The following is a 15753-nucleotide window of genomic DNA, read 5'->3' on the forward strand; positions in this document are numbered from 1 at the left end:
TGGATTCATGGATACTGTCAAAGTATTACAATTCTCCATATTGAATTTTCTTAATAGTTTTGAATGTATCGTTTCTAGTGCCCTTGTCTGTGCATTTAAGTTCTCCACCAAGATAATTTTGAGCTTGTCCTAAATCTGTCATCTTATAAGTACTCATTAAGCTTGTTTTGATGTCATTAATTGTCTCGGTATCATCTCCTGTTAAGAGTAAGTCATCCATATATAATAATAAAATAGTTTAATTCTGATTTTGAATAGAGTAGAACAAGTTATGATCGTCGTTACTTCACTCTAGCTGCTTCTGCTGTAAATATACATCAATGTTTGAATACCATGCCCTGGGAGCTTGTTTCAATCCATATAATGCGCGTTTTAATTGACATACTTTGTTTGTTGCTGCTGAAGATGTCCACTCTTCTGGTACTTCCATGTACACATTTTCTTTTAGTATCCCGTTTAAAAATGCCGTCTTCACGTCTAAATGCTGAATTAATCATGTACGATTTGCAGCAAGGGCTAGTATAATTCTGATTGCCGACCATCGTACCACTGGGGTGAAGGTGGCAGAGTAATCAATTCCAGCAACCTGTTTGTCACCACGAGCAACTATTCTAGCCTTCAATTTCGGTTTCTCATCAATACTTAATTCTTTTGATATTAAAATCCAGCGTGAGTGAATGGATATAGGAAAAAGACCGACGGGTTTCACTTTCGAAAGTTCAGTTGGTGCTACATGTTGATAGCCAACTCTCGTTTTGTCAAACATAACGTCTCTGCTCAATAGGATTTTTCTGTCAACTGGATCATACAATCAATATGCTTTGCTCTTATCATCATAACCGACCAAAATACATTTCTTGGTTTTAGTATCTAGCTTTTATCAAGTTTGTTTTGGAATATGAAAGAAGGCTACGGATCCAATGATCCGAAGATGATTCACCGCTGGCTTGATTTTTGTATATCTTTATTTTGTTTGGTTTCGTCGGACTACGATTGATCAAATAGTTGGCTGTATTAACCTTCATTCTAGGCGGGTATATGAGCCTGTGTAAGATGCCTTCTCATCAAAGTATTTCGTAAGAAACTCACCTTCTCGATCACTGCGTAGAATATAGATTCTCTTCCCCGTCGCTGTTTCAGTCGTAGCTTTAAAGATTTTGAATTTTGAAAGAGCTTCTGATTTTTCTTTTATGAAATAAATCCACCTTTTTTTTGTTTTGTAATCAGTAAAGACAAAAAAATATTTTGACCCGTTCAATGAGGCAGTTTGTATGGGTCCTACGAGATCTGCGAAATTAAGAATTGATCTCAGATGCTCTTGTTTCAGAAAATTTTGGAAAACTCTTGCGATGTTGTCGGCTTGCCAATCATGAAATATTGTTTTGCTGTTCGGTAGAGTAGGTAATCTTTTTACATATTGCATTTTTGAGAGAAAATGAAGTGCTAAAAAATTCAAATGACCATACCTCATGTGCCATATGTTTAGCAGATCATTTACTGTTGTATAATTGATCTGCTGGCTTGATATCAGTCACCAAACCTGTATAAACCATTATGTATATCTATCTCTCCATATGCAACCACTTTCTGTTTGTGTATATTATCAAGAATATAAGCATGAGTTGCGGTGAACATAACCACCCTTCCAGTATCAATCAAAGATTCCACAGATAGCAAGTTACGTTTAATGGAAGGTGAGTAAAGAACGTCTTTAATCTTTATTTCATCATCATCGGTTTTGAACATAACCTCGTCTTTCTCGAGTATCTTGTGACATTCACCTCCAACAGTGGTTACTGTTTTTCCTTTGACTGCTTTTATATGCTCTAGAAATTGTTTCTCTCTTGTAATGTGAACACTACAGCCTAAGTCCAAGTATCAGTTTGGTGAATTCTGAAATTCAGCCAAGTCTGCCTTGAGATGTTTGCTTCATATGTAGGCTTGTTATCTAAATCTGATCCTTTAGTCACCATGTTCACGGAATGCTGAGTTGTTGGGCCTTTTCAATGGAGACAATTTCGGGCTATATGCCCTGGTTTGCCGCACACAAAACAGTAAACAGTTTTAGCATTATCAGATTTGTTCTCATCAGAGGCTCTGTAACCTTAGTTTGAAAGGTGTTACGTCCTCTCTGACCGCGATAAAAAAACGTTTCCTTAATGTCAATGAATAGGTTGACTTTGATGCTGGTGTATAATAGCTAGTGCTTCTTCAGAGGTGCCTCCCAAATGTAATGCACTCAGCTGAAGCCAATGATGCTCATTAATCACCTTGTCTACGACTTGATCGAAGGATGGAAGTGGAGTTAGTGTATTAATGCTCATGATCAAACCTTGGAAATTTCAAGGAAGTCCGTTCATTACAATGTTGACCATTATGAGTTCAGGAATTTGTTCTCCGATTGCTGCAAGCTTATTATGTAACTCCCTCTCATGTCGCAAGTATTCTTCCACATCGCCTCTTTCTTTCATCTGCATAGAGTGGAGTTTTGTGGTTAACAGTAGAATCTACGACTGGTCTCCACTTTGAAACATGTTTTGTAGCATCTCCCTAGCTTCAGCCGGATCTGGTTTCTCTTCAACATTGTCTATAAGTTCGTCTTTTACTGACACAAGAGTACTTGTATATGCATTATATTTGTTTTTCTTAATTCAAGACTTGACCATTGATAGTAGCAAGGAAAGTAGCAGGGGTTACTTTCATTTCTACAATATGCCACAAATCCTCCCTAAGAAGAAGGGCTTTTATTTTCACCCTCCATACATGATAATTGTGTTAATATAATTATAGCCCCATGTATTTAAGTAGCTACTTATCTAGTCAATATATACTACTATACAAACATATTCAATAGAATCTATGTATTTAATATGTATGTACCTAATAGAATATATATAGTCATAACTATACATTGTTGTAATATAACATGGCTAATAGGTAAAAGAGTGTGGAAATTATTATATTATAGAAGATCTTAGTTCAAAATATTATAGAAAATTATCTTGGAAATATAGATAATAGTCAAAAGGGTAGTAAAATTAAAAGTTCTAATATTATCTTTCACAAAATGAGCTTCTATTTACTTTGTAAGGCCATAAATAAGGCAAAAATAAAAATAAATTAGAAAATTAAATGATATAAGCATATCTAAGAAGAAGTTAAGAGTAGATTTTTAAAATTTACCTCAAGAAACTAAGAATTGATATTCGGAGAAGACTGGTTGTCAACTTGGGTCAAAATCAGACCCAGAGGCACAAAACTACACTCCTATAGCAATCCCAAGGTTCTTTAGGAAATCAAAGAATAGGATTTGATAGCAGACTTGATAGAATTTCTATAAGCATAGGTTTTATATGATTTGGATTTGTAATGACTTTGTAAGAGCTTTACAAAGTCAAGATTGTTTTGGATGACTTAGGTTTTTGTGAAATAAAATAAGGTTGACATTTTTGGTAATTTCAAGAGCTTTGTAGCAGATCTTTAAATAAAGTTTTTTAGATTAATTGTTATAGTTGTGCTTAATATGTTTTGTGAATTTTAGCTTGATGTAATAGTTGAATTGAGGATTATTGAGATTTAAGTGAATCGGAGTCTTAAAAACTAGAATTTTAGATCTAGTGAGGATTTCTAAGATTTCTTACAATCTATGAGTTGGATTGGAGTAAAAGTTATATATGTAGATAGTAGACTTATTTTTCTATATGTATGAGAATTTTGAGATTAATTGAATGGTGCAAAAGGAAGATGTTAGCACTGGAAGATTAGCATCAAGGTTAGAGAAAGAGGCCAGCCAACATCCGAGCAGATTTTAGGATTTTTTTCTATTTGATAAGTGTGATTGTCTTCAAATTTATTGTATTTATTTTTAACTAAGAAATTGAGAGGTGTCTAAAATTTTAAATAAGATCAAGAGTTTAATCAAAAGATATTGAGGTTCTAAACTACCTTAGGATTTGGTTTAGGATTTAGGATTTGATTAGGGTTTGATTTAGATTTTAGAGTTTGTATAGGATTTGATTTAGGATTTAAGATTTAATTAGGATTTGATTTAGGATTTAGGATTTGATTAGGATTTGGTTAGAATTTGATTAGGATTTGATTTAAGGTTTAGAGATTGATTTAAGATTTAAAATTTGGTTTAAGATTTAGGATTTGGTTAAGATTTGGTTTAGAGTTTGATTTAGGTTTTAGGATTTTTCTAAGGTTTGATTTAAGCTTTAAGGTTTCTCTAGGATTTAGTTTAGGGTTTAGAGTTTGGTTACGATTTGATTATAGTTTGAGATTTGTCTAGGATTTAGTTAGGATTTGGTTTAGTATTTAGAATTTGTCTAGGATTTGGTTTAAGATTTAGGATTTGATTAGGATTGGATTTAGAGTTTAAGATTTGTCATAGGTTTGATTTAGAATTTAGAATTTATTTAGAATTTGATTTAGGATTTAAAATTTTCCTAAGGTTTGATTGAAGTCCATTAAGGTTTCAACTAGGATTAAATTAGAACTTCTTGGAGATTTATTTAAGGTATATTGTGATTATTTTAATATTTTTTAGGGCTTCTTAAGGATTCTTTTAAGGTTTATTGTGGATTATCTTTCAAGTCTTTTAAAAAAATTTATTTTTTCTTTTATAATTTCTTTAAGGTTTCTTTTGAATTTGGTTAAAGCTTGTTTAATATTATTAAGATTTAATTAGAGTTTATTTAGTATTCTATTAGAATTAAGATTTTATTATTGCAATTTCCATTCTACCTTCCACACCCTGGTGTCCGGTGCACTCTCAAGCAACACGTCACATAACACAATAACGTACTAAATATATATATATATATATATTTAATAGTATATATATAGTCAATACTATACATACTCAATATGTAGGTATTTAAGTAGAAGATACATAATATAATACCAAATATATATTAAGCATCATATATTTAGTATAATATGTATTATTGAAAATACTTAAGCATTATGAAGAATAAGACTCATCATCTTTTATGGTTTTTCTACTTATTCTAAATACCTTCATGGTATCAGAGCCTAAAGAACCTTAGGACCAAAGTCAAGTGTAAGCAAGGTTGACTTTTAGCTTTTGTGTAAAAAACAATAAGAATATTTGTTTTGTTTTGTTTTATTTTTGTTTTTGTTTTTATTTTTTCTTAACTCTTTACTTTCATGTGAGAGAGCAATGAAAATATTTACTATCTTATATGAAAGGTTAAGCAAATAGCTTATGCACATAGATGAAAGGCTAAAAGAAGGCCTTATATTTATGAACTAATCAAGTTCTTTTTAATGTTTAATAGCAAGTCAAGAGGGTGTCTTATGTCAAAACTTAGACTTATATATTTTTAGAAGAAAGTAATAAGAATGTCATTAAGACTTATAAAAGAAATTAAATAAATATCTTTATATAATATATTAATGTTCAAAAATACTTACAACTATTATATGAGTTTCCAATAGTGTTCAAATTAGAGGCTCAAAAGTATAAAGAGACTAAGAAATAAAAGAAAAAAAAAAATCTTAAGTAGATAAAAAAGACTACTAATTTTAAAAAAAACTACCTATTTAGATCTAAGATTTAGATCTATATCTTAGTTTTAATGGATACAACAGATAAGATTATCTCAAAAGCTAACATGTTGGTAGGTATTTCAAATTACTCAAAATGAAAAAATATCATGACTAATATGCTTCTAAAAGACGATCTTTATGAAGTGGTTGATATTGAATTAGAATATGTTGTAATCAAACTTGTGGCACAAGCAACAATTGCCAAGACATCATCAAAAAGATCTAACTTCTTATGGCCTGTCATTGTCACAATACCAAGAAAATTAGAAGAAAAGGATACTACTTTGTCATATTTACTAAGAGATGCTACTAAACTATGATATTACAAGCATAAGCATGTAAAAATATTGGAAATACTATTGCTATTGACTTTTTAAAATGGTAAAATCAATAATAAAAGGTTTTACCAATTCTTTAGATATTTGATTAAAATTACAAAGTTTACATGATATTAAGATTATAGTAGAAAATATGATTATATTCAATAGGTAGAATAATCTTAACATAAAAGGTCACAACCGATTATCACAACCTACTTATAATAAATAAATTGTATTATAAACTAATTGAAAGAGATAAATGAATACTTTAGAATCTTGACTATAATACATAAAATCTTAAAAAGACTACCAAAGAAGTTTGACATATTCAAAATTATTGTTAAAAATAAAAAAAAATATGCTTAATATTAATATACTTATTAGATTAGTTCTATCTAAAGAGATAACACTCAAAAATACCAATTCTAATCAAGATGTAAAAGAAATGTTAACAATTAAGTTTAACTATGTATTAAGACAAAATAAAAATACATGGAAATTATTTCAAAGAATCAACAAGATATGGACCTTTGAACTACAATAAATAACCATAATTTGGAGGTGGAATGAGCTATGGAAGATCAAATACAAATCTTGAAGATTACATTAAGTCATATGACAATCTAATACATTTTCATAGATGTAGTATACTAGGCCATTCAACTAATTTGTACACTATTCCAATTCCAATACCAAGACTGTATATTTCACTATCTAGAGCACATAAAAGAACAAACAACTACAAGCATTATGGAGCACATCTTGTGGCAATTCATAATGAAGAAAAAAGAGCCATCTATAAATATGAACAACTAACAAAAGAAAATATGCCTTCAAAATTCTTCGAAGAAGAGTTTAGTAAAGCCTTAGTTCTATTTTTTGCTAAAGTTACAAAAAAATAATTAATTCATTGATTCAAGTATGACTCAATACTACATTGGCTAACTTGATAGTTTTATGAATATAAAAACTCATTTAATAAACCAAATTATTAAGTTAACTAGTAGCCAAATCTATATAATAGTAATTAGAGGTATAATTTATTTAATAAAATTTCTAATATTATCAATATTTATTATATACTAGGTCTAACTTCTTACTTATTATTTATTGATCAGTTTTTTCATTAAAGACATATAAATTTCTTCAATGATTTACAATAAATGGTTGTGATAAAAAAAACCAATAAAAATAATAATACAAGGAACTCAAATTAATAATAGATTCTACAAGCTATTAAATATCTATAACTCTATTGCTTGTAGAATAATAATATCTAGTGAATCAAGTCAATCATCACCTATAAACAAATTTGCCTAAAAAAAATCTAATAAAGCTATCGCATGAAAGACTAAAATACTTAAACTATTAAAGTCTTTTGTACTTAAGTCATAAACAAAAAATGGTTGGAATTTCTTTTTTAAATCCATCAATATAATATGTATATATTGTCAACTAGAAAAACTCTATAGAATATGTCTTCCAAAATTTATTCGAACTAAAACTATAGAACCATTAAAAATATTATATGTAAATCTATATAAGCTCATTAAAAAATTACTAATAAGTTGTCAAGGACATGGACCTCAAAAAACTAAAATGTCAATACACTCTTATATTTTTTAAAAAGACTAAAAAATTACTTAAAGATGATATAGTATTAAACTAAAATGGCTATTGCCAAAGATAAGAAGACTAGAAGGTCTTAAAATAAGATTAAGGACTAAAAAGGTATTGACAGAAGTGAAGAAGGCTTCACTCTTATCTCTATATATACTCTTAACTAGGAGCTACATAGACATGTACTATAAGACCTGTAAAATATATTGATCTTACAAGACACATATCTTAACTTGCAAGATAAGTTTTTTATATGTGCACTATATAATTAAATTATTCTGTAAGCTACCAACATATGGTTAATTTTTTTTTAACCTATTAATCAATTATATACTTATGTAAAGTCAATACAACATCTATGAAGCTTTTAAGAAGCATCTTTAAAAAATATTATGAAATAAATCAATTTTTATTTATTTCTACATAATCATATATGAAAATATTAGAATAAATATGTATATCTATGACAATATCTCCCTTTTTAGGGACGAGTTTTATAAAGAGCAATCATTATATATTGAGAAAATTTAAGATGTGGCAAATTATGTTTGCTATATACTCTAATCTTTGTTCTCTTTGAAGATGGTTGATAGGTCTTCTTAGCCATTGATAATGTCTTATATCAGGGTAGGAAGTCTACCTTATTTTTTGATCATTATTGAGGCCTTCATAACTCCCTTCAAATAAAAAATTTGGAACACCATCAAGAGTTGTTCCTACCTCTAATAAAATCACCAAACATTGATAGTGTCTTCTAAGGTTGTGATATCAAATAAATTTTATCTTACCATCTATTCAAAGAAGGACATGTGATTTTTTAAGTTCTTCATTCCAAGTATATTGTCTTGAAGGTTGTAAAAATTGCAATATCTCATACAATAAGTCAATAAGTGATAGGTCTTGAATTGAATCTAATGATTATTGGTGTTTCATCTCTTTAGCATTATAAATACACAAAATTTACAAACAGAAATAAAAAGTAGAATGTCATTATTCTTGAATCTTATTTTTTTTATAGAAAAGATTTGATATTCTTCATCTTGCTTTTGATGGATATTGTCAATACAAAAACTTCTACTTTCTTTGTTGTATTTGCAAGATTCTTTATTGGCTTTTATGTGCATTCACTAATATTATATCCATGCAAATGAATAAGATATTCTAATCTATTTTGGCTGTGCTTTGAATCTAAGACTTCTTCCACCTCAAATTCTTATTATTATTCACTTTTATAGGAAGAAGTGGTATTTTTCTTCTTCTTAAAATATTCACTATCTTATATGGCTCAAGAAGAGATACATGAAATATAGGATGAATCTTCATAGACTGTAGTAGATATAATCAATAAGCAATAGGATTGACTTATGTACAGATAAGAAAAAGTTCAAGCCTATGATAGTTCGACTTTTCATAAGGATGAGTAGTCTTGATATTGCAACAAAGTAGCCATACTTTGTCACCTACAATGAATTATGATTGTTTCTTATGATAAGCATCGGTATTAATCTTTTGTCATTCTTGAGTTTTTTTTAACTGTATCTTAATTGTTGCATATAGCTATGTCAAATAATTTATCAAATCTTTTGCTACATGATTATCAACTTTTGAAAAGTAAAAAATATCAAGTTATAGATAATAATCATAATTGATGAAGGTGTTTGTTGAGTAAAAGAATATACCAAATTATTGTACACAATTTCTACCAATGGCAAAAGAGTTATCTAATCATCTTAATGATAGATGATGGTACATCTCAAATACTTCTCCAAAACTTGATTCATCTATTTTTTTTATCTATAAATTTGAGGATAAAAAGCCAAAGAGAGTTTTATATCTATCTTTAGAATTTTAAAAAAGATTTTATAAAAACTTGATACAAATTAAGTCCTCCTATCTAATATAATATCTTTGAATAATCCACGATAACAATAGATGTTGTCAAAAAAAAGCTTAACTGTTTCTTCACTTATGATATATTTTGTATATGGTACAAAATGTAACATCTTGGTAAAACTATCTACTATCACAAATATAAAATCATACAAACTTTAGACTAAAATTTCTATGATAAAATCTATAGAAACAGAAGACAATGATTACTTCAAAATAGGTAATGGCTAAAAAATTCTATAAGGTCGATAACAAGGAGTTTTTGATCTTGAACAAATATCACATGATTGTATAAAGTCTTTAACTACCTTTTATATTTGAGGCCACCAAAAATCTCTTGATATTAATTCTAAAGGCTTATTATATCTAAAATATTTGGATGCTAAAAAAACATGATAAACCTAAAGAATACGTAATTATACTTTACTTTTTGGAATATGAAATTTTCCCTCAAAGTAGAATAGATTATTCTTGAATACAAACTTAGAAGTATTATGAGATTTAGAAGAATTATTTTTGACATTATAAATAAGAAGATTAAAGGACATACTTGATTGAATTTATTTAATAAAAATTAAATCAATAGTTAATATTGATTTTATTGCTCAAAGGTGAAAATGCTCTAGATTTAAGAAGATCATTCTTTGTTAATCAAAAGGTGCATCTCCTTCTTTTGGTATAAGATACAAACATCTAAAAAAGATATCTCATAATCTTGTTGTTTTTAAATTGATAAGTAATCTTGAAATCAAATCTTCATAAAGACATGCTTCAATAAGCTTGGCAATGATTCAAAATACATGCTAACATAAAATACTTGAGTTTCTTGTGATTCATATATATGATGATTGGATGAGAAGTGCTTTCTAGATAATGATGCCATTCTTGAAATGAATCCATGATTGCAAGAAACTCTTTGTTATAGATCTCATAGTTAATCTCAGTTGCTAAAAATTTCTTGGAATGAAAAGCTATCAAGTAGAGCTTGTCATCTACTCCCATTTGTGACAGAATAGTACTCATAGCAAAGTCTAATGCATCTATTTCTATGAAAAATGGCTTTAAAAAGTTGAGATGATACAAGATTGGTATAATAATAATTGCTATCTTTAAGGCTTCAAAAAATGCTTTAGCTTCTTTGCTCCACTAAAGTTTGTCTTTACTTGTCAAATGTGTAAAAAGGATTGCAACTTGAGAAAAGTTTTTGATGAAGTTTTAATAATAATTGACAAATTTCAAAAAACATTAAACATCTTTGATTGTTTTTGAAATATTTTAATGTATGATAGTTTGGATCTTCTTAGAATCCATCATAAGACTATTGTTTGAAATGATGTATGATGAAAAGTCAACTTGAGTAGTATAAAATATATATTTTTTCATCTAAATGTTGTTGTATTATATATATTCTTGCTTGAGATTGTACCAAATACCTAACTATAGAAGGTAAGTAACAATGCAACAACAATTCTATCAAGTCTAATAGAGTCTTAAATAAACTTCAAATAATCCCTAATAATCCAATTAAACTATACTTTATTGAAATAAAATTTAAAAAAAAAAAAACATAAAAGAAATATACAAAATCCTAAAGAAATATTAAAAATAAAATTATAATACAATTCTAATTTAAACTCTAATTGAATCTTAATCAAATCCTAATAAAATCCTAATGAAATCCTAAACTATAGACAAATCCTAGCCAAATTTTAAACCAAATCCTAAGCAAATCCTAGACCAAATTCTAAACTAAATCCTAATTAAATCCTAGATATTAAATAAACTCTTAATAAATCATATAGAAAAATGGAACTTCAACAACTAATGATCAAACCATTGATATCAACTTAAGATTTGCATACTTCTTAAAACTTTAGTTAGAAACAAGTTGATGAAAGATGAAATCAATTGCACTTACCAATTGAAAGAAATACAAGATAATTTAATTAGGTGTTGGATAGCTTCCTATTCCAACCTTAATGTTAAACTTCTAGCGCCAATATCTCTTTTTGGAACTATTGAATTGCTTTCAAATTTCACATAAATTTTGAAAATTAAATTTAGTATCTATATAAAAAAAAATTACACTTTAATCCAAGTAATAAGTTCCTAAAGATCTTAGAAACACTCATTAACTCTCAAACTTCAATTTCTAAGACTTCAATCCACAAAAACCCTTCATATGATTTAATCTACTTATTTTATTGATCTCAAAATTTGCATATACATTTGTAACTAGCACACCAACATAGTGCCAAAATTTCACTTGTATATACACCACAAAACTTAAGAAATCTTCAAATTTGTAAACATATTTTTGTTATTCAAATTCTAATGCCACCAAGAACATCACTAATTTTAACAATCTCTCAAAATCTCAATATTGATTCAAACAACATGAAACATATTCCTAAAAATCTATTCTCAAGTTTGTTCTCAAATTCCATTCATTGATCTACCAAAGAACCTCGGAGTTACCATAGGTGCATGGTTTTGTGCCTTGGGATCTATTTTGACTAAGATTGATAACATGTTATCTTTGGATATTGTGAGCTAAAATAAACCTCTACTAATTGGAAGTTTATTCTAAATCACAATAAGTTAATCAATTTTAAAATTTAAATTCTTATTTAAATCTTAATCAATTAATACTTAAAACTCATAATTCATCTAAGTAGTTAAGTATAATTTCTATTACCAATCCACAATTACAATAACAAATTACTTACAAAAATGCATATCCAAAGAAATTCCTTCTACTAATTCTTAATATGATTTTTTTTTATTATTTTATTTTATTTGTATTTTATTTAATTAAAATTCATAATAAATTAAAATTAAAATTAAAAAATTAAAAAATTAAAAATTATTCATGAATAACTTTTCATCTATGAATAATTTGTCATTCATCCATGTTTAAATTCTATCCATGTTCAAATAATTCATCCTTTATTTAATTTTTGATTTAAGAAATAAATAACCATCCATTTTTAACTTAGTTCTAATCTAATTTATTATATAAGTATATATATTTTTCCAAATATATACGTCCAATAACAATTTTTTTTCCTTATAAAATTGTAGATCTTTTATAAATGACTTGAATTGATCACAGGATGATGGTAGTCAAGAAGATCCTTGACTGCTCCTGGACTAGCAATTCTCGACCCTCATCCTGGAGGTGCGAGCTCTCTTGACGGAATAGAGCAATTGAGCTGTTGATCCTTGAATCAAGCGCCTTCCTGACTATTAATGTTTCTCCTTTGTAACCTAGTGTAATTGGTTGGAGATGAATCACACCCCACACCAAGCACCAACAGCGACGATGTCATTGTTGCCTCCACTGGTGATGCAATAGCAACGGAATAGGAACACAAATACAGACCAGCAAAAAAACCACTCGACAACACCCTTCTGGGTCTACTTTTGCAGACTTTGAGAGAATCACTGCCAACTAAAATTTTGAACTATTGAGGACTAGGAAGTAGTTCCTTGACCGCCGCACGCAATCAAGCAGAGCCGCAACACTAGTATTAGCAGAACCCTTCTGCCCAACATCTTAGAATTATTGAAAAACTACCACCGCCAACCACAAGCTCGCCACCGCAGCCGCAAGAAGAACTGAATGTAGAAAATTGAACTTCCACGCCAAGATACCAAAAGCAGTGCAAATAACAAAAAAGTGACGTCTCTTCAAATCAAGCAATGTTTAGCACCCTTCAACCGAGAATCGCTTCCGTTGTTACAAAAAACACGCAAAAATAGACAAGAACAGCACAAAATTGATCAGCACCGCTGAATCGTAATCAACAAATGGGAGGAAGAATCCAAGCTGTCTAGATGCTCAGTGATGCTGTGCTATGGCAGACAGTCAACAACAACAACCTTCTAGATCTTCCCAATTTTTGGAGCTCCTCGTCGTACATTGTTGTTGCTACTGCATTGTCTTACTTATCCCAGTTGTTGACAATAACTCCAACAACAACTGCTCAAGCAAGCTCAAGGAAGACTTCCTAGAAAATAAAGAACTGTGCTAGGTGACTCTCCGCACACCATGCAAGAGCACCCTCTTTCCAGTCCACTGCTGCACCATAGCAAACAACACCGCTTTCGCAAGAGAGCGTTGCATCACAGCACCTCATTTAGGAGCAGGAAGACACTGATTCAGAGCGCCTAGAGTTCATGAAAATCAGATTTGACGCTCCTACTACAGAGCCGTCAACGAGAAAAAAAACACCACTGGCAGTCCACTGCTAGCACACCGCTGCAATAGCAGCTACTCCATCTTCGTAGCTTCTTCCAAATACACAAACCACCAAAAAAAAAATTAAAAAAAATTAAAAAAAATGTACTTGAACATGGAACGGAAGAAGGTTCCACTTCTAGCTGCCCTTGTCGAAGACCAATCTAGTCGCAAACACAAGAGAAAACAATCAATAGAGCTTGTAATAGGCGAAGCCTGAAATTTAGTACCGTCGCTTCTATTTGCTTAATACGGCTCTACTCAATGAGGCACAGTTCGTCACTGCATAGTCCTTGATGCTGCAACCAAAAACCCAACCTCCAAGCTGCTCGTACTACACAGGAAGAGATGGAGATTCTTGGCCGCAATCTCGATTGATGCGGAGCTTCTCTTTTGCACAAAGAAAACACCAACAAATAAAAGAGTGAGGAATCCCACGACCAGACCCCTATCGATGAGGAGGCTGCCTCCGAATGGCGGCAGCCTCTCGCCTTCTTGATCACCTTTTAATTTATTTTTTATTTCCTTCTTTCTTTTTTCTTCCTTCTTTTTTCTTTTTTTTCTTCTGTCCTTCTTTCCTTCTTCTGTCTTTTTTCCTTCTTCTCTTCTATTCTCTATTTTTTTCTACTCTTTTGATCTTTTTGTTTTATTTTATTTTATATATATTTTTTTAAATATATATATATTTAAGAACTATTACTAAAATAGATTTTTCTTTTTTTTTTCTTTTGACAATGAAGGCTACTCCCATTTGCCATCATTTAATGTAACTACAAAATAACCAATTCATCATGGAATTTTGTCTTAATAAATTCTACCTCTAGGGTGTATATTTGCTATGAGCAATCTATTTTCTTTTTTTTCCTAAAAAATCTACTATTGACTAACCAAATCTATGATTTTAAGCACAATAAGTATATTTTTTATACTAAATACTCAAGTGAGTCAATTTAGTGACTTACAAGTATCAATTCTTAGCTTTTTGAGGTAAATTTGCTTAAATCTACTCTTAATTCTTTCTTACACATATTTATGTCATTTAATTTTTCAATCTACTTGATTTTATCTTATTTATGGACCTACAAAGTAATTAGAAGCCTATTTTATAAAAAGGTAATATTAGCATCTTTTAATTTTATTATATTTAAAAGATAATTTACTGTAATATTTTAAAATAAGATCTTCTATAATATTATATATATATATATTTTTATTTATTAGTCATGTTATATCACAACAGTGTATAATCTTGCATCTCTTAGTTTTTATAATATATGAAAAATATAAAATTCATGCTCTTTTGTGTTCTTGACAAGGACATGAATTTCAAAGAAAGAAAATCCTCGATATTCTCTTGTGTCACTCAAGAAGACTAGAAAGTCACTCAAAAGGTAATGTAATATTAATTATAATGGCTATAGCCAAAAAAAAAAAAAAAAAAAAAAAAAAAAAAAAAAAAAAAACTAGAAAGTCTTGAAACAAGAATAAAGACTAGAACGGCGTTGACAAGAGTGAAGAAGGCTTCACGCTTGCCTCTATATATACTCTTCACTAGAGCTACGTGGCAATGTCCTATAGGACCTCCAAAATATGTTGACTTTGCTAACTACATGTCTTAACTTGCAAGACAAGTTATCTATGTATGTGCCACATGGTTAGCTTGTTCCACAAGCTATCAACATGTGGTTAATTTTTTTGTCAAATTTCTGACCTACAAACATATCTAAAGTCAAAACCATGTTTATGAAGCTTTTAAGAAGCTTTACTAAAAGACTTTATGAAATTAATCTATATTTACCTACTTCTATCTAATCATATAAGTAATTACTGAAGTGAATGAATATGTCCATGACATTATTTTCTCTTCTAAGAATGAGTTCTATGAGGAGCTGTCTTTATATGTTGAGGAAGTCCAATATGCAACAAATTGTACTTGCCACATACTCTGATCTTTGCTTTCTTTGAAGATGGTTGATAGGTCCTCTCAACCATTGATAGTGTCCTATATGAGGGCGAGAAGACTTCCCTGTTATTTGGTTATTGTTGAGGCCTTCGTAACTTCCTTCAATTAAAACATTTGGAATACCATGAGAAGTTGTTCATACC

General features: G+C 29.5%; 1 long non-coding RNA gene across 1 annotated transcript; it reads right to left on the reverse strand.

The window, feature by feature from the left end:
* Positions 1-13177: 13177 nt before the first annotated feature.
* Positions 13178-14058, reverse strand: LOC149987705 (uncharacterized). The gene is made up of 2 exons (XR_016506556.1): positions 13878-14058; positions 13178-13700 (listed from the first exon to the last, which is right to left on the reverse strand). It is a non-coding gene; the product is annotated as an uncharacterized LOC149987705 (long non-coding RNA).
* Between the last annotated feature and the right edge of the window lie 1695 nt (positions 14059-15753).

The sequence above is a fragment of the Physcomitrium patens genome, chromosome 15 (assembly GCF_059467195.1).
Source record: "Physcomitrium patens ecotype Gransden chromosome 15, ASM5946719v1, whole genome shotgun sequence".
Taxonomy (NCBI): Eukaryota; Viridiplantae; Streptophyta; class Bryopsida; order Funariales; family Funariaceae; genus Physcomitrium; species Physcomitrium patens.